This window comes from Etheostoma spectabile, chromosome 4 (genome assembly GCF_008692095.1).
Source record: "Etheostoma spectabile isolate EspeVRDwgs_2016 chromosome 4, UIUC_Espe_1.0, whole genome shotgun sequence".
NCBI lineage: Eukaryota > Metazoa > Chordata > Actinopteri > Perciformes > Percidae > Etheostoma > Etheostoma spectabile.
This window is the reverse complement of record NC_045736.1, coordinates 34,055,062-34,081,988: the sequence shown is the minus strand read 5'-3', so window position 1 is coordinate 34,081,988 and position 26,927 is coordinate 34,055,062. Positions and strand designations below refer to the sequence as shown.

General features: G+C 41.7%; 1 protein-coding gene across 4 annotated transcripts in view; it reads left to right on the top strand.

Moving 5' to 3' along the window:
* Positions 1 to 26,927, top strand: part of plxnb1b (plexin b1b) — a 151,043-nt gene that overhangs the window by 40,364 nt on the left and 83,752 nt on the right. Inside the window, exon 1 of one of the 4 annotated variants that reach the window (XM_032514568.1) lies at positions 19,030 to 19,040. The exons of the other annotated variants lie outside the window; for them this stretch is intronic. The gene's annotated coding sequence lies outside the window, so the exon portion shown is untranslated. Of the gene's footprint in view, positions 1 to 19,029; positions 19,041 to 26,927 lie in introns of those variants that run through there. 4 annotated transcript variants of the gene reach the window in all.

Sequence of the window (26,927 nt, the reverse complement as noted above, 5' to 3'; positions counted from 1 at the left end):
AATACTATTATCCTAAAAACAATAATACCTCACGTGCTTGTTTGCTACTGTCATAGAGTAACAAAACCCCAGTTCAGGGCGTGCAATTAATTAATTTCGGTTTTCCGATTTCGGCTCCCAACGATTACCAAAAAGTACAAATCGAGTAAAACGATAATTTGAATGTTATGTTTTGAATTTCATGTGTGTTCCTGATGGCGCGAGCGCGCGACACACACACTCATGGCACAATCCGCCCCTCCCGAAGCCAACTCTTCAGCCTACCACCTGTCGGGAGGCAGAGGTCGCGTGCATGTTACCGCTGGGAATTTAAAATTTAGCGAGGAGTAAAGAGGCAGAAGGGGGCAGCCAGCAGCAGCGTTTGGTAAGCAAAAAGGCAAAACCAACTCCATGTCTGGAACCGTTTGGCTTTCGAGAATCCGACGACGAGCGAAAAACATGCTACGTGCAGGATTGCTACATGGTGAGTGTTGCAGTAAAGGGAACACCACAAATTTGTTTAACCCATTGAATTAAAAACAGAGGTGTCCTATGACAATTTTAAGAGAAACGAAACGGCAATCACTCCCTCACATCCCGTACCCAGACATCCCTACAACACACTGTACAGCGCAACTCCTATATCCGTGGAATTCGGAAAGGCCAAATCATAAACGAGTGTGCCTATTATTTGCTAAAGACATGCGCTATAGTTTACGTATTGCTGTGAATGCTGGGCCTGATGTCTGGGCAGCCTTTATATTCGTGATGAGTGCTGGAATTTGTTAAATTTTGCCAAAATGTTGCGTACTTGTTTGTAAAGGCTGGTTAAGTACATACAGGGAATAAATACCTTTAATACTTTGACTTGAATTTATATTTATATTTATTTAATGTAATTCAAAAAGTCCTACAATATTTTCATGTTTTAAGATTGTTGAAAGGTGTCCTTTTTTAAAGTAAATGCAAACAAAAGTCTTTAATAATGTGTACATAATCGTGATTTCACTATGACACAAAATCGTTATTAGATTTTTCCCCAAATTGAGCAGCCCTAACTCCAGTACGATACCATCTGGAATTTTATCTACCAAGGCCGCAATGAGTGCCTCTTTTCTTCAAAGACAAAATTCAGAAGATTAGGACAACAGCACACCATAAGACATTCAGGATTACAGGACTCAGTGTCAACAGGACTTTGGAAAACTTGTCCACTGCCTTTATCTGTCCGTAGACTCTTCTGATAAGCCAGTTTTTACAGGTCTCTCCTAACAAACAATCGACAGCTACAGCTGATCAGAACGACTGCTTTTTCGGGTCCTCACACGACCAAGAGAACTGGATAACATCACTCCAGTTCTGAGTCTTTACACTGGGCTTCCGCTGTCTCAAAGAATTGATTCAAAGTCTCTTTGCTCGTTTTATAAATCCCTGAACGGTTTAAGGTCCAAAAATACACTTTTGATCTGACTACTGAACTATGCATACCTCCCAACTCTCAGGTCACTCTGGACAGGTCTACTTTCTGTCCCCAGAGTCAGAGCTTAAACAGGGTGAAGCACGCTTTCACGTTCTATGTCTCATACTGGCAACAAACTCCCAGAAACCTCAGATCCGCTGCTACTCTGCCTTTCTTCATCAATGACTGTTCATTATTTAATGTTTAATTTCCTTAATGCGCACGTAATCTTTTATTCTTGGGTTTTTGTCTTAATTTATATTAACTGGTTATTCACCTGTTTATCTGTTTTTATTTGTTGTTTTAACGGATTTTGTGTAAAGCACTTTGATTGTCTTGTTGCTGAAATGTGCTCTCAACAATAAAGATGCTGCCGTGCTGCTACATCCACACCAAAATAAGTCCACTTAGGGAGAAATACAAAAAACTAATTAACGTAACCAGTGAAAGTGAAAAAGAAGTAGCCTGTATTAATACACATCCAATATTGGAAACATCCAAGCCTTCTTCCTTTAATCTTACGTAAAAAGTGCAACTCTATTTCTAACTTTCTGCAACACATGAACTGCTAGATTTATCAAATAAATCCACTCAATAAAACAAATAACTTTTCAAGTAATTTTCAGTAGGAATACACAAATAAAAACAACCTAAAATAAAACCAGTAAAAGTGCAGGGGAGACAGCCCAGTTTACCTCACCTCAAGTCAGGCAGTACATACCTATACCGCATGATCTACGGGGAGATGAAGAGGCATCGGTGGGGCAACTTCCTTGTGGTTTGCGGCTGTTTATCCGAACTCAGGGATATTCACGAAGGCTACAGACTACCACGTTGTCCGTTGGCGTTACGAGTAAAACTCCCACACTTAAGAGCGTGCAAGCTTTTTCTCACGCTTGTTGCGAGATAACTCCCTACTTGCGCTATATTTGATGCAGCCTGTTATTTTTAGACCCACCGCTTCCGCAATGTTTTGTTGTGGTGGTTATTTTTTTTACTGCTTTAATTGCCGTACAGCTGTCTGACTCTAAGCGCATTCACCATCACTTCTCACCTACTGTACCACTAAGCACTGGCCCATTCACTTAAGGAGTTCCCCAGTCTTAAACACACGACCATAGTCCTACCAAACTTCTGTAGGCTTTTGGTAGAAACGAACCAGATCTTGGTTCGGTTGATCCGTAACTTAGACTACCTCTTTTGGTCAGACAAAAGCAGCTCTTTAGTATGACTATACTGTCGGGGAGGTTTCACACCTTAACTTTGTGTTCAGCTCAACTGAGAATTGCAAAGTCTGGACAACAACCGTAGGTGAAAGGGCCCTTGGAAATTTTCATCATATCATCTTTGTGTTTGGTTCTGTGCTTCAATTGTTTTGGTGAAGCATCAGTACAGTTCGTCCAATGTATTTATAACAATTCACATCCATCCATCTTCATTCCGCTTATCTGTCATCGGGTCGCAAGGCTCAAGCTCCAAAGGGGAACCCACTTCCCTGTTCCCTACCAATAACCAGACTCTGACTGGTGAGCTCCTGGGATATTCTCTGACCGGTTGGAGTATAATCACTCCAATACCCTGGGTCTTCCCCGGAGGCCTCCACTAGCTGGACTTGCCTGGACACACCTCCTAGGAGGCGTCCAGGGGGCATCCTTATATCACACTTGCTGGTTTTTAGCAGCCATCTACATTTTTCGTTTATGTCGAATTTTTTTTTTTTTTCACGATCCTAGAAGCCACCACGGCTCCTTGTGACAGAAAGGCCTACTTCCGAGCTCCTCACTGAGGAAGATTCCCATCTCTAGGGAGAACAACCCTCTGAGGAAACCCAGTTAGTCCACTGTACCTTGGATCTCGATTTCGGGTAGACCAGCCCATGAAATAGGTGAGAGTAGGAACAACGGTTTTCCCGGTCCGCTCTCTTGTCACAACGGTGTGATAATGGAATGTAATAACGCACCCGCTGTGCCAATTCTCCAACCAATCTCCGCTCCATGTTCCTCACACCGAACAAGGATTAAAATCCTTTACTTGGTAAGGACTCATTCCTACCTGAAGAAAGACTCCATGGTTTCAGCTGAGAATCAGGGCCTCATATTTAAGGTGCTGATCTCATCCCCGTCCTTCAAAATCGACCTGTAAACCGATCCAGTGGAGTGTTGAATCACAGGCAATGAGCCGTCAGGACCACATCATCTACGATCCCCCGCCCACAAAAAATCTAAATTTAAATGTAAATCTAAAATTATATATTTTAACACCTCCCAGCCGGCCTCTTGGACTTTCCATATGATGGTGTCAGACATAACAACCCTGTCCTCGCCAGGCCCTATCATGGACCCATGTTCAGTCTGTTGATCATACGACAACAAATGATTACTCTCTTTACTAACGACCCACAGATCGGATGTCTGTTTAGTAAAGGCAATCAAAAGGAATGGCCTCATAAGATCTCATACTCATTATGGTTAATGCAGGACTCTAATCTCTGCTAGATTTACTCGTTAAGTCTGCTTTTCAAATCTTTAACGGAATTTGATGCAGAAAGCCTGAGCTCTATGAAATCTTTAAGTTCTTTGGGTTACTTTCATTGAGCATACTTTAAGTCAACGATTTTCATAGCCGGAGTGACAGTAGCACCTCATGAACAAGCGGTTCCCATGAATTTTATCAACTGGAAATATAGGTATGACAGCCAAAGAAATGAGCTACTTCGAAAGTGGTAATATCTCACCACAAGTCTCTGCTCCTTTATTTTGCATGATAGGACAATTCTGAAATGCCATTATCCTTTCACTTTCATTTTAATCATATGTATATGAAATCAACAATTGTGTAGATATTTCAATGTATTTCTGTAACCGGCTGCTTGGAGGGTATTTTAGAACCCTGAAAGTGTTGCATCTTTTTGGACAAGCGACAGTGTCAAAAAGTGTAAACATACACAATAATTTCAAACCACTGTAAACTCTTGTTTTCCAAGGACTTCAACACTGTAGAATGGTTTCTTTGAAAAACATTTTTTGTAAGACATTAACTTTTTTCAAGAATTGGATAATTCAGCTCTGATCATCGCATGTCTGCATATTCGATATTTTTTATTTTCATAGTATCTGTTGGGGTGAACCAAATAGTCGACTGTTGATGATTCAATCTAAGGAGCCTGATGGGACTGTCAATCTTACAGTTGAATTGGCGCATGTCGGAAAATGTAGTATGAAACAGGTCATTCCATTCGTGTGTAGGCCTGTGGTGGTGCTGAATGTACTAATTTTACAAAGAATTAGCATTTGCATTTCCCAATAAATATGATATATAGCCTATTTTGGTTACATATTGGCCTTTTAATAATAGTGTTAACTATTAGAGGTAAGATTACTCAGGTGAACAAAAATCGTCATTGGTACTTAATGACTGGTGAGGCACGGTATATGGACCACACTTGTTTTTAAAGTTTTTTTGGCAATAATAGAGCTCTATGGCGCAGAAAGAGAGAGTAGATCACCAGCCTTAACATCAATGATTTTAGTACTTGGACAGTGTGAGCCGCACTTCTCACGTAACAGAAAAGGGTTAAAATAGAAGTGTGTGCTTGTTTAAGGGGCATTTTTCAATTTGAATGTTGAAATCCCATGGAGTCCTGGTGGCAGTCTTGTAGTCTTGGCTGTACCGCTGATGAAGGAGTGGAAACACTGCATGGAGTAGTTAAATTTCTTTCATAATTGAAATAAATGAAAATTAAAATAACCATGCCCTGTAGTGAATTAGGCGCTGGCCCGCTCTGTGTTCCCAATCAGACGATTAAGATGCAAGTCATCAGTGGCGTTTGCAGATAAGAACAGTTTTATATTCTTTAAAAAAAATTCTTTATGAAAAAATAAAAATAAAAAATGGGAAGAGTGGCTTGGGAAGAATTGTTTATGTTAATGGAACTGTGTTTTATTTCTAAAAAGCATACCACCTCTGTGACTGATGGTTTGTCCTGATTTTGTGGAAGGGCTCTGGCGTGTAACAAACGTAGTAAATACTGTGGCTTCATGGGTTTGACACACTGCAGTGGGGAATACCTCATTGATTGCCCCTAGGCCTTGCTGCTGCTGCATATCCGATTCAGTTATCGAGCGTCATTGAACAGCAAAAGAACAAATTCCACTAATCCTTGCTTACTTGTTTGAAGTGAGGAGGTTTTTTATTTTCAACACCATTTGGTGCTGTAGATGAAGTTTGTCTGTTCTGTTGATGATTTAAGCATCACATCTCTTTGACAAATGAATGAACACACGCATCTGCTGTCTGCCCGTCCAAATGCAGATGACGAGAGCATTGTGTAGTCTTTGACTTTGTGTCTCTTTTAGATGTGTGACAGTGCCGTCGACAAAGTGGAACTGTAGTTTGCTTAAAATAAAGCGAAACCACAAGTAAATTATAGTTTTAGTTTCAGCTTTCCACACATTCTGTTTTAAATCCCGTCTCTTTTAAAAATGAGTCAGGAGTGCTCAACATTTTTAAACCCTAATACTATTGAATTCCATTTTGACTAGTAAAGCCCGTTCAGATATTGAAGTCAAATATTGAACGCTACAGGTGAGCAAGCTAAGGTGAGCTTTTTACCCCTTTAGTGCGGAATGACCTGTGTCACAGCGTGGTCTCAAGAGCTAGGGTGTGTACTAGGTTACAAAACCCCTTAAACTCAACCTAATTAAAAACCTACATTCTCACAATCAGTTAAATATTGGTGGAACCATTTATTTCCATTTCCCAACTATGGATGGATTGTGTGCCACACTTCAGTTCCCTCGGATTAATGAAATCTTGTGGCCATACCTAACTTATAGGCCATCATCAGTCCAGTGTTCTGGTCACAACCAAAAAGCTGCAAAACTAATAACATTTTCATGCCTCAGTTGAACTTCAGTTTTGATTAGCAATTTCAGCCTGCTGTAAGACTTGTCTTGGTCGTATACTGGCCATCATTTCCATTGGCAAAATTGTGTTACTCAAATGCCAACACACAAACCAAACTTATTAGAAGAGGAAAACACCTTCTAAAAAGTGAGTCAGATAATCTAATTTACCTGTCTTGCCTGTTGGGCTTCATTGTAGTGAATCACTGTGTTTCAGATCTGAAGTAGTTTTGTAAGTACAGGTATATAAGTGACATGGCAAAAAAATACAAAAACAATACCAAAGTTACAATATCTTTAGGTGCTAATTTAGCTTATTCTATTGGTCCGTTTTAAACCCCTGGGTGTATTTAAGGTATAATGATGAAAACAGGTTCCAAGTTTGCAAAATAACATAAATTCATCTATTACACACACGATGAGGGGAAAGTTGTTTGATAAGAGATGATTAACACATGTATCCTTTTTTCTCAGGAATGTTTGAACACAAGTAATAAAATTTGCAGATGAGGCGTCTCTAATAGCCCTGTGTGCGTTTCCACTGACCAAACAATCAATCACGGCGTATACGAGTTGGGGAATGGGCACAATACCATGTGTTGTGTCAGCTTACCATGATGCGTTATCTTTTTTTGCTTTCCATTAGAAAACAGGTACTGCAAATGAATAATTGGCCATAGAGAAGTGTGTGCTTGTCATGTTTAGTGTGAGAACACAATTAGACTTAATGACCAAGCTGCGCTGTAAAGCATTCATGCATTGTCTCATCAAAGCTTACGCCGTAGACTAGTAGTGGCTTGTTTATAGTGAGCTCTTTAAGAGAATAGCAGAGCTAACATGTGCAGCATGGGTGTGTGTTGTAGAGCAAGTGACAGTTACATGGATTAGCTTCGGAGCCAAGTACCCTGCGAGATTGGAGAAGAAAGAGGAGAAACAAGGGTCTCTCCTGGGCTTTCTGATCACGATGGGAAAGCTGTAGCAGGAAAAGTTACCCTCTTCTTGATAGGCTGGGTTCGTTTAAATCTTAGATCCGGTGCCAATTTCGTACCGCATTTCAATGCTGGTTCCTTAGAGATACTTTTTTCAATACCAGTGTTTTAAATACATTCTTAAACAAAAATACTTTAAACCACAACTTTTGTTCACGTTATTTTGAATCAGAACAGTTGGTAAAAAAAATTTTGGTAACATACTACAATCACTCAGAGTAACATAAAAAACACTGGTTGTGCTTTTGGAAAGGGTGCGACCGTCAGATACTCAGATTGGGATGAATCCGAACTAAATTAACAAAAAAAGAGAAACCTTTTTGCCACACATGAACATGATATAAATAATCATAAGCAAATTACCATTGTGTACAGTTCTATAGACCTACCTAAAACAAAGGAATGTAAACAACAAAGGACTTTTTGGTGTATGACGACACAAACCTTAACAATAAACTTGGTGACTGCCCTTTCAAACATTGAACTAAGGAGAACTAACTTAAGTGCAAAGGAATGCAATCAAATTGCCTTCTTGCTGAGGTGGTGGAGAAATGAAGTTGGCTTGCCTACAAAACTCGGCTGTCAGTCAGACACCAGGCCATAAAAAACACTGTAACGTCAACAGGCTGCGACCGCTTGTGCCGTGCCAAATATCAAACGGTGCCTGCGTGAAATTTTGAAAACTACAAGCCGACGTAGTTTGCTCGAGTTTACTCTGTCTGCACATGTGCGTGCGTGGTGCGTGCGTGGTGGCGGCGTGCGTGCGGGCGTGCGTGCGTGCGTGCGTGCGTATGCCGGAGCTTTGCTCTGTGTCAAGATGCAGAGAGGGCAGATGTGCAACTGCGATAGGGTGTTGTCTCGTTTCCCATGAAGTGCTTTAGGTTACATTGGTCAGCAATTGCCGGCAACTTAGGTCTACACGCAAGAATGCTACATGGTTATTGCTCACAGACGCTTGATCCAAAATTTGGCACTGAAAGATAAATATCTTTTGATACTCATAGAACGTGCCAAAAAAGTATTGGACGTTTGGGGCCAGCCCTATCCTGATTTCCTGTTGTTCACGGAGGAGAACCCGGAAATAAGATGCTACCAGCCCAGCCATGGGGACAGATTTATGTTGTTGCGGTCTGCGTTTTGAGAGGTGCACGTCAGGCTACGGCGTAGGGTCCGTTCCACCGGTCCCCACTGCATGGATTAAACCAGGACAATACATTTAGTATAAATAGACCAAGGCTGCTTCGCCTCCTTCTAGTGGGATTGTTGGTACAACCTTTGTCATTTTGCAGTTAAAGGATGAGATCAGATCATTGTGTTGAGGATTAAAGCAGGGTGGCATCAACCCTGTGCCAGCAAGCCTGGAAAGGCAGGGCATGAGTTTATTAGACTGTATAGTTTTCCAGGAACAGAGAGTCAAAATGTTTGCTATTTAATTACAGAGCGGGCCGCAACCAAGGACACTGTCAATGATGGTTTTAAGGCCGACAGCTTAACAACCTCAGGAATGGTGGCACTGTTGGTTTGGTGACGCTGTGTCTTTCTCCTCTGAAGAGTCAGGTTGTTTTGATGTGTTTGGGGTATGAAGCAAAACAAGAAAGAACATTATGGGCTATCTGTGTACCAAATTGGGACACTTTTTTTCCAGTCAGAGGGCCGTTGTGCCAATTTAAGATTTTAAATGCCTGGAAATGCCCTTTTTGAAGTCTGTTTACTCAAGAGAACTCTTTTTTTCTTTTTTGTAAAGTTTTTAGTTGCTTTTAAAGGATGTGTCTCCTGTGTTACAGAGATGCTGGCCTCATTGCCTCACTATGCTGTAGCAGTCATTTTTTCCTTCCTTGTTAAGTGACCTGATTTGAGTTAGTCTATTCCCTCTCAGCACTGTCAAAAGGTCCCTAGTATTTGGGGGCAGGACGTGTTTGACAGGACTCTGGGTGTGATGTCCCTCTGTGTGTACTTTCTGGGATGGGGGAGATGGAAGTTTGCCCTCCTTTTTGGCCGATGACTCCCTGGTTTTTGGCTAGGGTGAGTGAATACACCATGTCACCAGTTGAGTCCTGTACATCTAACAATGGGAGCCTGGCACAGGCCTTTTCATGGCACACAAAGGGAGCCATTAAAGGCTTAAAGGCATAGGATTCAAGTCGGCCCTAACAAGCCTGGCTGTGTGGTATGGTGCTCTGACATAGGTTTCTTCGTTGGCTGGTGTCAAAAGAGGATTGGCGAACAACAGCTTCAGCTGTTACTTAAAAAACTGAACACACCATCCCTAATTCTCAAAGTAAGGTGCTCTCTGCTATCTGTCTTCTGTTTGCTAACTGATGAACCATTGTGTAATACAATTCACTTTAACTGTTAATAGGAACTTACAGGAGGGAACAAAAACAATCAAGCAAAAGACGCAATCCTTCCTGTTCCTGTCATGTCACGTTCCTTTCAGTTGCGTGCTTGCCTCTCTTCATCAAACAGCTTTCGCACTTTAACTTCAAACTTGTTCTTCACAGAGCTCAGGCTTCAGCCTCAACCTTCAGTCTGGGTCAAGAAACTGAAAAAACAACATTGAGTTAGAGTGTAGCTGCATCTGAGCAGCTTCTCACCTGTTGGAAAGAGGTGGCCGAGGTAGAATTGTGGGATAAGCTGGTTGCGGCATACGTTAAAAACGCTTTTCTTTTTCACAACCCTGGTGAGGTATCCAGGACTAGTCCCGAATTAACGAGCATTTTAAAACTATAATTGCGCTATCTGAAAATGAAAAACGTGGTATAACCTGAAATGATCTCTGATCAAAACTGTTAGTTGTTACTCAAGTGGGACAGGGGAACTGATTCAATTGTTTTACGATATTGTTTCATGCACATTTGATAACATCACAGTAGTTCATCAAAGTAATGATATTAGCTTGTTTGGAATGTATTAGATTCAGTAACTTAATAAAAACAAAGTACTATTCACCAACTTGAATTTGGATTTTAAGTCATATCTCAGTGAGATAATTTTAACTAAGACAACTGACTTTTGCCCCCCTCAAGTCAGCATCAGGTTATCTCATTGGAAGCATATCTTCAACCAGGTCTTTGGACTATAAATGAAACCGTTAATGCCTTCAGTTTAGTGCATATGATTAAAATCACTTTTTCCGAGATTTGAGAATTGTCTCTGGTGCATACAACCTGACCTGAAAAAACACATCCATGCTGTTTTGAGTGAGATAACAGTTTTCTGAATGTCCTCGCCTTAGTCTCCGGGTGAGGATGCCCATGATCCGATCACATATGGTCCTTAGTACTGAGTTCATGCTTTAGACATTTGGGGAGAAACACTCTAAAATGCTCCCTGTAGAACTAACTGCTGTCTTCCTCCAGGTTTGGACAAAACCCTCATGGGAGCCAGGAAGATTAGAAATGGCAGGAAAGAGTGCTCATTGTAGTAGGGACTTTAAATTTTCCCTTTTGCTAATGCTTGGCAACAACTATACTGTAACAAATCAAAGAAATGGTAGCCTAACTAATTTTATTATCAATTTATCATTGTAACATGATATTTCTTTTTGGCCATGCTATGTTCACCAAAATAACCAGATGTGCCTGGGGGGCAATCATACGTTTCTTTCATCATCTAAATTACACAGGGCTCATGGGAGCCCCAAACCGCATCACGCCACACTCAGCCAGCTATTTAAAGTGTAAGCGGTGCTCCCAATATCTCTCCATGCTAAAACCAGAAGCTCAGGCCACGCAAAACGGAGGCCTCCCACTGGACTTTTATCTGTTTGTTTCATATTTCCCTTCCCTCAGTCAGCCCTCCTCCCTTGTGCTCTTACTGTTTCTGCTTAGCCAAGCGTATTGTGTTTTCCTCCAGCTGACCTTGGTTACATAAACTAAGGCGCTCCCTCCTCCCGTCCACCGCTTTGCCTGGATCCATCCTATGTGCGCTCCCACAAAGCCCAGGTTTTGATTACATGTGAAATTGGAGCCAGGACTATTTATTCCACGGTGGGGTAGCGCGTAGGAACTGGATGGAGAGAAGCCAGAGAGGGGGAAGCCAGGAAGTTCTGTGGTGATCAGGCGGATGGTAGTGGTGGTGGGTGTACTGTTTATGTCTTCTCATAACCTCTCTTTGTGAGCCAATCATCCAGCGGCTGTTTAAATGAGCAGACGTCACGACGCATCTTCCTGTCAGTAGTTCGTGGCAAAACCCAAACCCCATCATTCAGCTTGGGGTCATTGCAAGGTGGCAGATTGGCTGAGCGCTTCTAGGTACCTTCCTGTCCTATAGCTGGAGGGCCGAGGCTCAGGCCCTTTTGGACATACACCTTCTGAAGTGTCATTACAACTGACGCCAAATCCTCGCACACTGAGGTTTTTTTAGCCAATAAGCAGACTTGATGACAATAGTGGCGGAACAATCAATTGACAGTCGTGGCAAGGTGCCCACAGATGCTGAACCAAATACGTTTGAAATGTTGGTCTCTGTAAAATCAAACAATTTGGTCTAGACCTTTTTCCATCTAAGTGTCTTAAACAACTTTTTTTTTTTTTGAAACTATAAATAAAATGAATTGAATAGTTTGGTTCAGTTGTTAACTCAGCTCCACTAGTGTCCTCTATGCTATATAGTTACTAGACAGTGCCCGTTGAAATGTGGCTGTCTGAACAGGCCGGTGGCTCGGCTGTGGTATTACTGCTTGTAGAATCACCATAACCAAATTGTTCCCAAACTACTTACAGAGGACCCCAAACCACTTAAAATGCACCTCATGTATAGCTACTATTAACTACTGATTTACTTGACAGAGAATGTTGCACCTTCAGAATTAATTACAAAATATCACAAGACAATGTGGAGTAAGAATGGCAGTGCGCTACCACCCGGCTGTTATGAGAGCTAATCAGCGTTAATCACCAGTGTGTGTCCGGTGTTGTCCGATGTTGTCTTGTGTGATTATTGTTAAAAATTTAACAGTTCATATATTAGGCGAGAGTAGGAAAAACTGTTGGAACTAGTATTTTACGTATTTTAGCTCACGGGAGTTCTCTAAAATACGTTTATCTCATTATTTGATTTTTGGCCATGTTTAACCGAAAATTTGACATTGTAGATATGACAGAAATGCGGAAAAGCATATATGTCGACTTTAAAAAGTCTTAAATACCCGTATTGGTTCTAGCTTTAATTTTCTTAAGTCAATGTAACACTACCTCTGAGCTGATTGAAATGCGCAGCGCTTAATTTTTGCTGTTGTGTATAGGTCTTCAATTTCATTCATAATGGTTTTAAAAGGTCTCGAATATACTTAAGCTGACTGGGTGACACTGCAGAAACCTGAGCTAGCCCATTTTCAACTGCCACTCTTCTCTTGTTAGCAGAATTCTGGACATAGACCTATATAGTTACTAACAGAGGTTATCATAAGTCACATCACACCCTCAAAACTTAACTGTGCCTGTGATTTAAGTGCAACAATGGTCTTTACAAGACCCTGGGCCAAAATTAGTTATCTGTTAACTGTGGAGCAGGTTAGACTTTAGCAATTCAGTTTAATTTCAATTTAATTACATTTTGTTTTAGTGTCTAATCAACCGAAGTTATCTCAGGACATTTACAGATAGAGTAGGTTCAACCACATTATAAATTACAAGCCCCCCCCCCCCCCCCCCGATCCAGTGCCACCACAAATCATTGCTGTGTTTGTTCAGTTTGTGTAAAGACACACATGCACCATTCTCTTCTCCTTGGTCACTTCATACAAAAATACACAGTGTTCTCTTAACACAACACACTAGTGTTGTAAATGCAAAACATTTCAATACCACAACCCTCACTCTCACCATTTTCATACTTGTGATTTTGAGTTGGGAGCTTGGAATAGGTGAAGTAAAGTCTTGCCTGTTGCTCTCATCATTGTAAATACTGGGTATAATAAATCGTGACACACGGAGATACGCACAAAGGGGAAACACATAGCTAAGGCCAACGGAGATGAGCTGCCAAGCATTAATTACAGGAAATGATCAGCCAGCGTAGACAGGAAAGTGTGTGGGTGTGTGTTGTGTGTGTGTGTGTGTGTGTTGGTGTGTGTGTGTGTGTGTGTGTGTGTGTGTGGTGGGTTGTGTGTGTGTGTGTGTGTGTGGGTGGTGTGTGTGGTGTGTGGGTGTGTGTGTGTGTGGTGGTGTGTTGTGTGTGTGTGTGTGTGTGTGTGTGTGTGTGTGGGTGTGTGTGTGTGTGCGGTGTGGGGTACCAAAACGGGAGTCCAGTAATTGTGTGTTGATTTGATAGGGACACTTATTTTAAACATTTTGCTGTTCTGCACACAAGGTAGGTAGGTAGATTACAGTGTAAGGAAAAGGTGAATTCTAAGATGAAACAACTCTGATTTAGGAAAGTAATACACAACCAGGGTGGGACTGCAAATGCATCTCCTGTTTGGTTCATCCAGGCATGATTCATTTTGGTTTATTGGCAGTCGGTAGAAGACCATGGTTATTATTGAAACGTGGCTGTTTCTGTCAGACGAGCATGGGCTAGTTCATATTTAGAAGTTATCTTTCAAGTAAAATGCACCTTTATGAACATCAGTTGGAGTGTTGTCTTAAAGGGAAACTTTCAATCTTTCAACCATGTTTTTGTGTGACTGAAAACAATTTCGGAAGTTGCGCCAGTATTAAGCAGATTGCTGCAGTCGGCAGTGGCGAAACAAGCTACAATGTAAGTTATTGGGCAGATGCGCACCTTCAATTTGCGTCACCCAAAGTGCTTGCTTCCACTGACAGGCTCAGGTTATTGGTTCATGTGTCTGACAACATTATGGAAAGATCTCTACAGAGAATACCTTTTTTTTATAGAGTAAGATCCTTTGTTTTTAATATCCCCAAATTGCTATTGCAAACCCATTAGACTCTCTGTTAAATAAAGTGACGGTTACAGTCAGGATTGGACCAATTTCACGATTTGTGTCACCTTAATACGGAAAATAGGTCAGGGTTGAAAAAAATACCTTTAACACATAGAACAGTACAAACGCAGTACAAGAGAAAGTGGATTGAAATTGTAATATCTGAAACAGTCTGAGAAAGCATCAGTACTACTGGATTTTTTTTTTATTTGTTTTTTAAAAAACATACAGAGCACACATGTATTGAAGAATCGCCCATAATCGATAAAGAAGAAGAAGAAAAGATTTGATGATCCCAAGGGAAATCACCTTTTACACTCTGCCTGGTGTAATGCAACAACAAACATGCGCAAACAGGAATCTTATAATGCACCAAGGCGGAGAATGCCAGAATAAGCGGGCTTCCCATTAAAGACCTGGTATTACCGGACTGTCCAATCTCAAAATTGAAAACAAATACTACCCAACTAGCAAATAGGCGAATGCTCAAGTCCAGCCCTTAAATAAACATTATGTATATGCACAATAGCGCCTCCTCAAAACATAACTACATTTGGGGCCGTAGATGCCATGTTGTGACCACAGGACTGTGGTCTCTCAGTTTGGTAAGGCCCTCCAGGCTGCACCATGAGTATCTCTCAGAACCTCAGCAGGGAGGGATGGGATAGGGGCTGCAGATTAGTGTGTTTTTAAACGTATCAGACTCTTAGTACATAGGGGGTTTCATAAAGAATCGGGGTGATACAAATAAACCTGCAATGAGCCCATACTGTGTCCACAGATAATTTAAGTCACAGGCGTCATCAGGGGGACCCTGCCTAACTGCTGAGTCACAGCCTCTGAATACTGCTGGTAGTTGGCCTGGAGGTTAGGGTTGTCAGTTGTTTTCGCTCTGTTGGGTATAGTACTTGGTGTTGTGAGTCACTTTCGCGCAAACGTTAAAGCAATGGGTCTAAAAATCAGATCACCTCAAGACAGGTTGGCTGCTCTATGAGGTGTGTCTTTTGCTCCAAATGAAACACAACAAAGTGAAAAAGTCCTCTCACAATGTTGTGAAACGCTGCTGCGCATATGTCAGTTTACGTCAGTGTACTCAAAGCAAGGTGAGACTTACGATCATAGCCAGTGTTCATTCCCAGTGCTCCTCCTCCTTACCTGAAAAGTCTTTTTTTTCCTGTGTGAAAAAAAGAGTGTGGAAAAGGCTTTCCTTGCTTTTGCTAATATCATGAAGCATGGTGGAAGGATTATAATATTTTCATCATCCATCCTCCTTATTATAATGCTCTGCAGTATGTTTTGGAAGCTCAGAATGCAGCACAGGTGACATTTCTCGATTTTGGAAATGTTCTATTTGTTAAAATAATTTTTATTAAATTCTTTATACTTTTTTAAATGCTTGAAAAAGATTATTTAATCTGACATTATCAATTTAGCCAAGTCACATCTTGTAAAATGGTGCTACTCTTGCAACTCAGTGGTCCTCTCTCTATTTTGGTGGATAAAGAATGACGCTTGTCAGGTTTAGGTGGAGATGTCTACATTTTCAGCAGTGGACATTGCAGGGTGTGGTGTGACTATTGCAAACTGGTGGAAGCCACATAGAAAAGTGGTGCTGGGAACCAGACCATTCCCACTTAGACTGTTTTTCCATACACATGTGCTGGCTTGCATGACTCAGTTGACTTGGTGTGTCAGCCCACAGGAATTGAATTTCATAACCGGACTATCTGGTTGAAGGTTTGTCTACAGTGGTGTGACATTTACAGGCTAGACTCTATAGGTAGCTCTGTGTGTATTTTAAAACAGTAGACTTTTAAAGAATTTCTAATGTCCATAAACCACTGAGAGTGAATTTTGTGTTCGGATGTTTATTATACCGTGGTGATTAGATGTGTTTTTTCTGGTGCTCTGCCTAGATCTGACCCCTGCCCGCCACTCTTATCCCCAGCTCTCGGTGGATAAACGTTTCATTTCCTATACATTCTTAACATAAAAAAAAAAATACTGGGGCGCCGGGTTAGCTCACTGGTAGAGCGTGCGCCCCATGTACAAAGGCTCAGTCCTCTGCAGCGGCAGGGGTTAGAATGCGGCCATTGTGTTGCCATGTCATTCCCTCTCTTTCCCTTTTCATCCTAAACTGTCCCTATCCGATAAACGCCTAAAATGCCCCCCAAAAATCTTAATGAAAACAAAAATGCAATTTTAGTTGTAAAAGTTTCTTATGAAGCGGCAAAATCAGGAAATGTTGGTCTTCATTAGCAGTGACTCATCACTACTTCTATAGGCTACAGCTGAAAGTGAACCTAAAACTGTAAATAAAGCAGATATCTGAAGGTACAAACAGAATCTCAAACCACGAAATTCAGTTAGATGCTTAAGAAATACTATAAACTGAACACACAGGACTTTAAAAAAACCCCTCTCTGGTCTCCAGCACAAGCAAGAGTTGAGGAACGAGTTGAGAACATGAGGGGGGAGAAAGGGGTGGCCGAGTTGGGCGCACTTCAGCCGTATCCAGAGAAGGCCTAACTTGGGCTCGGTCCGTGCGCTAAAACTTAAAAGGAACGTAAATCAGTGCGGCATGGTTTGGCTGGCTCTGCTAAAAGTGTCACTGGAAAAAAAACAATACCATTTCATTCAGTTAGAAAAAAAGTTACCCTTTGCTTGTTTGAGTTAGAAGCTGAAACTTTACAATGTTGTTCGACAGACAATATTGTCGTGTGTGAGGGATTATTAAATGGACAATCTGGTTAGCCCTTCGAGGAGTAAAAAACAAAAACAGCAAATTGCAGTATTTCCTTCCAGATGTGGACCATGTGGGTGTGATGTGTTGTAATCGGTACTTTACCAAGTTTAAGTCTATATAGTGCATCATAGTGTGCTGTTGTGGGTTGCCAGAAGGTAGTGGTATCCAGAAAGTGGCTGCTAATCATAAATCCCTTCCCAGGGAGGACTAGAAATCACTCGCAGGCCATTGTCCCCGGGACTCAATGTCCTGTGACAGAGTCCTTGTTCGCACGATTCTGGGAAAAATATTAAATCACAATGTTTGCTTAGAATTGATATCACAATTCTCTGCCATGTTTCTTTTGACATGACAAAACAACATGTTGGGAGTACCAAACCAAGGCAAACCTTTGAAGTCAATCCAACTCACACAGTTGTGTAGACAGTTGGGAATAATCGGCATATAACCACGTTTCCTTCCCGCTTTAGTGTTCTGCGTATTTACTAACCAGCTATAGGGTTGCGTGAAAAGCAGGCCTGTAGTGTTCTCTGTCCTGCGGTTGTCTCTGTCATGCTGCTGGCCACGATCCATCCATCAATGCCTGTAACGTTACCAGGGTTAGCTTCGTATCGGTGAAAGGTGTTTCCTTTACCTTGCTAGGTAAGCTAGGTTAGCCTTCTTGTGTTTGACCTATCTGATGCCTCTTTGCATTTTTTTCTTCCATTTCAGGAAACTTAACTATTGAGTATTTTTCTTTGTGTGTCCTTTGTCGCTATGAGGTACATGAAATGCAAACAAGTGATGTAATACCAAGTGCATCAAACCCCGCTTATCTCCACACCCTCAGCAAGACAAGGTGACTTTCCTGGAGGAGGCAGCTGGAGTGCTTCAGTAAGCAGAACAGTATAATCATATCAAGTCATTCGTTGTTCTCTATTCTTCTTTTTTTTGGCTGCATTATCACATGACTTCCACAACGAGACAGAGGAATGAAGAGCAGGGGCCACCAACCCATTTCACTGATTACATCCTCTTTTATTTTATTTTTTAAAACGTAAAGTCACCTACATCATCTGGGCTTCCGGACAAGCAGAGCAGGGGCAGAATCTCAATTCCTGTCAGACCAATTTTCACAAAATTTAGTCACTCACTCTGGCTTTTTAGCAGCCTGAAGCCTTTTTCAATTTAGTTCATATAGGGCTGGGTGTTATTGAGAAAATCAAATATCACAATATTTTTCACCAATACGATATCGATACCACAACGCTATTTTAGTGTTGAATATTGGTGCTTTTACCAATATTGAACAATGGATTTTGATAAATTAAACATCAGTTAATGAAAGTAATGACTAAGTGGTTATAGGCAAAAATAGACAGTTACAACAGTCCAGTAAGAACGGAAAAGACACACTTTACTGAAATTCAGCCTTCAAAAAGGAAAAGACAACACTTACCATATTACAACATTACGATTAAGTACGACATACTCTAAGACGATATCTAGTCTCATATCACTATATATTATAACATTGATAAATTGCCCAGCTCTAGTTCCATATTTCTTTCAAATGCCCGCTACTTGAACATGTTTCAGCCATAAGATATTAGACCCAATCCAGGGTTGAGTGCTTTACTGGGCGTCTACCGCTTTGATGTATAATTCTGTGTTGTCAAATTGGGGGAGGCTGTGAAAAAGGTTGAAAGAAGTAGGTCATCCACGGGTTCCCTTTCATACTGGGCCTGACTTTGAAAGGGAAATGCTGAAACTGGGATGTTTGACTCAACGGTAAGAAAACTAAAGAATTAGTATAGATTACAGGAGAAATAAGATCACAGCTGAGGCAGTGGAAATCAAAGTGTAGAAATAGAAAGAGTGAACACATACAAAGTATTTGGGCGTTGTTTTAACAACAGGCAACATGGTCCGATCATGTGATCTCATGATGAAAAATTAAGTCCACGGGTTACTGTATGAGAAGTTGCAGTCCTTGAAGGTGAATACAGATGTGGTGAGAATGTTTTTTATGTCAGTCAGATGTAGTGTTTGGAGGTACTGGGTGGTGGTGGTGGGTGGGGGGGAAATAGCTGGGGTAACTGATAAGGCAGGATGTGAAGAGTGACTAAAAGGGCTGGGAAAATGGTGGAGAGTTAAATACAGTGGATCAGTATATGACGATCATCTGGTAAAAATGACACAGAAAATAAAAAAGGGACCCGGGTCCCCCTCATTTGGTAATCTGACGGCAGGGTCATAGAGCGTAGAGGTAGACTAAGACCTCTGTGACACCAACAGCGGTATGCTTTTCTTATACACTCAGGCTATTAGAAGCACCAACAAGCACTTTAAACGTACAGTTTATAAGTTTTTATTTATATATTTGATGTTAATATTGTAGTGTTATTGTGGATTGTATTTTCTCTAGTTTTTAATGGGTAAGATGGCGAGTGTGAGCACTGTAATTTCCATTCTATGGATGAATAAAACTTGACTTGATTGTTGGAGTGCAAGAGCTTTAGTCTTTGTTGATATCTTCAACACCCCCAACTACAAATAAGTTTTACTAAATCTTTGTGATCCACTACCAAACGTTTCCACCCCGAGAAAAAAAGAAGACAACAAAAACAAGAAAAAACATTGTCCATGAAATATGATACCTTTTAGTTCAGCCCTAATGAGCATTCTAAGTTGGGCGTGGCAGACTTTTAGGGCCACGAGCGCCGACAGCTGCGAAGGCCCTATTGAACTGAAGGAATATTATTCTTTATTATTATTTCCGTCAAATGAATTGCCTTTTGGGGGACTATTCATATTCAAAACTCACCAAATTGGCGGTCGCATCAAGTCTGGTGAAAATTTACGTATTTTAATGGTTTCGGGAATAGGCCGCACAAAAATGGCTCGCTAGGCCACCTCAATATTACGAAATCACCCCTGCAGTATGTTTAACGTAGAGTCACGTAACTTTGTACACATATGTATCATGGCAGGGCGGACATAAAACTCCATGGTCGCCCCCCGCTAAACCCAACAGGAAGTCCGCCATTTTGTTTGAATGTGCGAATTAGTGCGATTTTGGCCATTCCACATGTCGACTTTAACGAACTCCTCCTAGGGCTTCGTCGATCAGCTTCAAACTTGGTGTGTGTCATCTTAACATGTTAACGATGAAAGTTATTAAAAGAAAAACTTTTCGTCATAGGGCGTGGCCGTGGCGGGCGGCGCCATTTTGTTGCGATTCGCCACCAAACAGGAAGTGGGTGTAACTTGAGCGGTACGTGTGTCCGATGGTTTGAAACTTCCACGATTCATCAGAGTCCGCCCTGACGACATCTACACGCCGCTATTGGCTCAAGTCATAGCGCCCCCTAGTGGCAACAGGAAAAGTAGTCCTAAAAGACAAGGTGCTATACTTTACGAATCCTCCTAGAGATTATCCGATCATCTTCAAACTTGGTGTGTATCATCCTAAGATGTTGACGATGAAAAGTTATTAAAAGAAAAACTTTTCGTTACGGTGTGGCGTGGCATGGCGGCCATTTTGGTGTTTAGCGATGAAGATGAATTGGCTGTAACACAGTGTACGTGTCGTATTGCTTAAATTCCCACAAACACACAGAGTCCAGGCCTGAGGACACCTACGGCCAATATGGAGTTTGGAGATAGCGCCACCATCTGGCAACAGGAAATATGCCTTATATGACAAGATCAGTCCGTTTACATGAAACTTGAAAGTGGTGGCTACATGTGCTTAACTGAGGCGGCCATATATTAGACCACGCCCAGTCACTCCGGCCACGCCCCCTTCATAACAGTTGAAACCGTTTACGTAGATACTTATGTGAGGTGTCATTGAACTCAGCAGAGACTCCCTTGTTATTGTGATGTTTGACCCGCCCCCCTATGATGCGGCCACGCCCCCTTTCCCAGATAAGACTTGTATGACGTATAGGCTTGTGTGATGTATCAATGAACTCAGCAGAGATTCCTTTTTTGGGATGTTTGACCGCCCCTTTATGATGCGGCCACGCCCCTCCACAGATAGTGACCTGTATGCGATGTTTGTGTAAGGTATCAATGAAACTCAGCAGAGACTTCTTTTTATGGTGATGTTGACACGCCCCCTATGATGCGGCCACGGCCCCTTCCACAGATAATGACTTGTATGAGTATAGGCTTGTGTGAGGTACAATGAACTCAGCGGGAAGTTCCCTTTTCATTGGCGACGATTTTCAGCGTACGAGTGACGCGCAAATGCGCGGCGCAAGGAGAGGCGTCCGCCAGTACCCCGACTGGCGCGGGTTAGCGAGGGCCCGTCCATCGCTGCTTGCAGCTTAATTTTTGTTGTTATTCACATGTATAAAATGAGAGGATAGCATTTGCTCCACTGTGGCTTTGTGCTGGTTTTGATTATTTGCTTGTTCGTTGCTGAGGTTTTGGCTTAGCAGCTGTGTGAAATTGCTTTCCCATCTGTTACAAGATTTTGAATGTTCATATGATTAAGAACATTAAAGGTGTGCGCTCTTTTCAAATTAATATAGTTTCATTAGATTTCTCCATATGTGATGAAGTCTTCTCAGACATAATATTCCTAATAATTCCCATCTTCAACCTTGTCGTACCCTGACCTCTCTTTCATTTAACAGCCATACTCTGCCTCTTTTTCGCCCTTCCCTCATCCATCCAAGAAGACTAAATTAATACAGACTGAGAAGAGCAAAGATGCAGAGAAACAGGTAAATTGGAAAGACAAGAAGGGCAGCACAGGGGATGGCCATGAGGAAAGTGTGTGTGTGGGTGTGGGTGTGTTGGGGTGGTGGGGTGGGGGGTGTGGCGCGGAGGCGCAGATGAAGAGAAAGAAATTGATAGAATGGATTAAAGAGACAATGGACAGATTAGGGATGGAGGCCAGATGATATCAGAGGGGCAGTAAACACATGAGGCTGATCAATAAGGTATGCTTGCCCCCATGAGAGTAGGCTTTTCTCACTGTTAAACGCACACAGACCAAAGGATGAAAGGACATACACACCCTACCTCACCGCATACATTTCCACTGTAACGTAGGGCTGCCGGATTATGGCCAAAACAATAATCATGTATTTTGATCAATATTGAAATCATGAGGAATTATCACGATTATTGTTGATTTTAACCAAAACAAATTTTGGTTGAAAGGGGAGGTAACCTTGCACCTTATGACCTCATAAGGAGCAAGAGTCAGATCGGCCCATTTGAACTTTCATTTCTCTAGAGCAGAGCCCAGGGCTCGGTTTACACCTATCGCCATTACTATCAACTGGGGGACCATAGGCAGGCTGGGGGCATATTGATGTTAAAAAACTCATGAAGTAAAATTTCCATCACATAGGACCTTTAAAAGTTAGGGCGGCTGGAAAATGAATTCTGAGGGTACCATTCTTTTAGAAACCAGTATTAGGTTGTTTCAAAGGCGGTTCGTTCTGCTCTATCCATGCCGTTGACAGCGTCTCAAACAGTCTAACAGCAGGGAAGCAAATGGCTCGCTGAATATTTCAGGCAAGGAATTTAATGTTTGGAATTTAGGGAGCAAGGCAGGTACACCTTTTACCTGCTAGCCATATTGTAATGGAAACAGTCAAGTTGTGCAGTTGGTTGCCTGATCATGGCTCTTCACAGCTTGCTCAGCGTGTCTACCCTGGAAACACCCTGTATGTGCAGCGCTGGCTCTGAGGAGGACAAGAATGGAAATCACAGGCCCGCTCTATCCCAGTATTTTACCCACAGTTACAATGGTGTCATACAAGGAATTGTGTAATTCAAACTCTGCACAATTAAATTGGTGTAACTGAAGGGTGACAATATGAAGTACGAGTCAACTGTGTGACATCATTTTCAGGCCATGTGTGTGCATATTATTGGCTCTTATTATTGTTGTAGACGAATTAATGAAGACATTTGGGAATCGTGTGTGTGTGTGTGTGTGTGTGTGTGTGTGTGTGTGTGTGGTGTGTGTGTGTGTGGTGTGTGTGTGTGTGTGTGTGTGTGTTGTGTGTGTGTGTGTGTGTGTGGTGTGGTGTGTGTGTGTGTGTGGTGTGTGTGGTGTGTGTGGTGTGTGTGTGTGTGTGTGTTTTTTACTGGTCTTTAATTTACTCCCAGCTTGTGCATCTGTTACCTGATCCTTCAAGGGCCACAGTTCCAGAGGGTGGCGACCAGCCTGTGAACAAAATACACTTTTTATCCCATCTGCTGTTTCTAGTTGTGTAAAACATCCGCAAACCGCATGAGGAGACACAACATATAAATTCACTGACACTGAAGCTTCAAATGCTGAATATAGCCTCAGTGTTAACAAGTATTGTAAAATGGATTGGAGTTTAAAGTCTCTGAGTTCACTGTATATTTGTGTGTATTTACACATGTTTTTTTCCTTTCTTTGGTGTTGACATTTACATAGTGCCTCAGCCTAGATGATACTGGAGCTGCTGCGATGAGTCTGGCTCTACTGACTGGCAGCTGGGAGGACATAGTAATGATAGGTGCTGGTCATGCCACTGTGCTGATACCAGTGTGTGGGAGAGACTGTGTAAATAGACTGTCAATCCTTCATATAACCACTACAGTCATCCTCAAAAACACACACACACACACACACACACACACACACACACACACAGACACACACACAGACACACACACAGACAGACACAGACAAGAGGGAGGAAGATAAAGTACAGGGGAGTTGTTGTGAACCTTTAAACAAGCAATCCAAATACAGTACGTTCTGCCCCATGAGGGTTTCAGACAAAGAAGACAAACATGGTTTGGGACTGAACCACATCAACACAATGAAGTGCTGCTGTGAGAAGCCACTCACTCCCTTTAATTGAGTCTTCCAGATTTGGGACCGCAAGATTCAAAATCTTTTTATTGGATGCATACGTGCAGATGCATGTATGTGGATTTCATAGGTTTTCCGCAGTTCTGTTTTGTTGACCCATCAGAGACTGATTAAACATGGCCACATTTAAACACATTGTCTAACTCCTCTTCTTTATGGAGAAAACAACTGGTAGGACTTTTATTAATAAAATGCCGTATAGAAATAAAAGTTAGCAAGAGTAAGAATGAGAGCAGTAATCGGGGCCAGCTATGACATTAAATAACTTTATGACAGCAGACAAATACATATACTCCCCCCTGCCACTGTAGACCAGAGCAAGCATATATGTGTTTGTTCAGTCTATGGCAGAGTCAGGGTGTGGTTGTATTCGGTTGCTGAAGTGTATTGTCCTGTCTGCGTATTTGTAGGCCAGCCAGACACATACACAAACAAAAATGATTATCCTGCCGCAACCTGCAAGAGTACACTGAGCGGCACTTATCCTGCATGGGTAGAGGTGTGTGTGTGTGTGTGTGTGTGTGTGAGAGAAAGTGTTTGTGTTAGTTATTCTTCTTTATTGATCTGTTAACAATGAGCTCTGTGAGGGAGTGCAGTGACACTACTAATCGTGTGTGTATTTGCCTGTGTGTGTGCATCTCTGTGTTCTATACATTTTGTTAATGTCAAAGCTATTAAGTGAGCACAAAACTAAATAAAGTTGCTTGCCAATCTTTTTGAAAAGATTTTGAGAGCGGAATTGTGATTTTGTCTGAAATCTATTCTTTTTTTTCCTCAAGGGGCGTCATGCACTGTATAAGTGTTGCGTACGCATGAAAAGCTTGTGTACCCTGGTTTTAATGCACAGCTTATTTCCCACTGATAACAACCATGTGAATATTTCTGTGCATAGGTACTTTTCAAGTTTTGGGCGAACGCCATCGTCTGGTATGGAAGTCTTTTATACATGTGTCCCCAGCTGTTTTGTCAGATTCTGACTCCAGAAGCAGGTTAAAATATGCTTTTCAAAATGTTTTGACTTTAGCAGGACAGACACACATGTCACTGTTATCTTAATAAATGGTTCAAGTTAATTACTTACTACATATAGGAAGCACACAAGAGCAAGATATTTATTACATTTAGTGTCATGCAGGTTTACTGAATTTATTATTTACAGTGACTCATTTAATACAGGTCCATGGCATGAAAATGTCACTTTATGAGGTTTTTTAAAAATTAATATGCATTACCCCAGCCTGCCTATGGTCCCCCAGTGGCTAGAAATGGTGATAGGTGTAAACCGAGCCCTGGGTATCCTGCTCTGCCTTTGAGAAAATGAAAGCTCCCACCCCCCTCTCTTCTCCTCAAAAGCTAGAGGCACAGAAATGGCACATTCTAAGGAACGCTCATTGTGGGACTGGCTCTAGTGGCTGTAATTCTGCACCAAGGCTGAATTTTGGGGAAAAGACTTCAGATACAGTATTAGGGGACCACTAAGGTCTATATAAAAGAGACTTCAGATACGGTATTAGGGGACCACTAAGGTCTATATAAAAGAGACTTCAGATACGGTATTAGGGGACCACTAAGGTCTATATAAAGAGACTTCAGATACAGTATTAGGGGACCACTAAGGTCTATATAAAGAGACTTCAGATACAGTATTAGGGGACCAGTAAGGTCTATATAAAAGAGACTTCAGGTACAGTATTAGGGGACCACTAAGGTCTATATAAAAGAGACTTCAGATATGGTATTAGGGACCACTAAGGTCTAAATAAAAGCATCCAAAGAGCACCTTGTTATGGGACCTTTTAAGCGTGATTTATGCTTCCGCATAAAATCTAAATTACAAGTGATAAAAGACTATATCTGCAAACATGCTAGCATCTCTGTGAAGCCGTAGTCAGGCACAGCTGTTCTTTAAGGTGAATGCTAACGTCAGAATGCTAACAAGCTCACAACAATGCTAACATGCTGATTTTAAGCAGGAAATCATGGTCATTAGCCCTCATGTCGTCCTTGGGTCAAACTGACCCGTTTTCCTATATCAATGTTCCTTTTCTCACTATGACTCTAGAGTCTGTATTTGCGCCCAAGTTAATCACCGTCACTCTCTCACTCACTCTATCACACACTCCCCACACACAAGTATAAACTTCAGGTCTCTTACGTAAGCTACAGCAAAAACGCTGAGTGGAGCCTCCGCACAACCATAATTCACACTTTACTGCTAGACTATATAATGAATAAATAATGATGCAATTGAGACTTCCAGTTTCGGCAGTGTGGTGAGCAGATGTGGCTCCTCATCCTATTTCTATAACAAATACTGTTTTAGAGTAAAAGTACCACAGCTTGAAACAATACAAGTTAATATGAGATAAGTATATATGAGAGTGAAAGTGAAAGTGACTGAAGACAAATATAAAACAGCTGGAGGGCTCGCTAATGAAGAGGGCAAGCTGACTTAGGTGAGGAAGGGCAGTAGAAGTCGTGGACACGATTTTTACTCTGAGATGGAGGGTTTACTGAAAGTAATTACAAATGTTTAAACTGACATTAAAGAATGCAGCAGACGCATTGCTGAGGCTGAACAATGCATGTCCACGACAGAGGAGATGAGAGAGAGAGAGAAAGGGGGAGAGAGAGAGAGAGAGGTTCTGGCCCGTGCTCTTATAAGGAGAAATGGATAGCAGATCTTCTGAAGATATCGCCCCTTGTTCTAGAGAGTGCTCACCAAATCACAACGAACCAAAAACCCGACACTGCTCCAAGAACAGTTATTGTGACGTGTCTAAACTACAAAGGCAGAGAAAACATCCCTAGAGCCACAAGGGCAAAGAAATAGGGGATGTACAAAAACAGCAGAATTAGATTTCCTCCGGATTTATCAGCAGATACAGCAAAGGCAGTATGACTGCAAGAGAGAGAAACTGGGTGACAGGGACACATAAAACTCATCTTCCCCACCCGAGTGCTTTTGACCAACAGGGAGCTGTCTTCAACACACCCGCGTACATTAAAAAGTACATTAAAAACATGGGGAGCTGTTATTAGGAAAACAGTAGGATGAAGTATTAAAAAAAGACTTAGAATGCCTTCTTAAGGCACTGG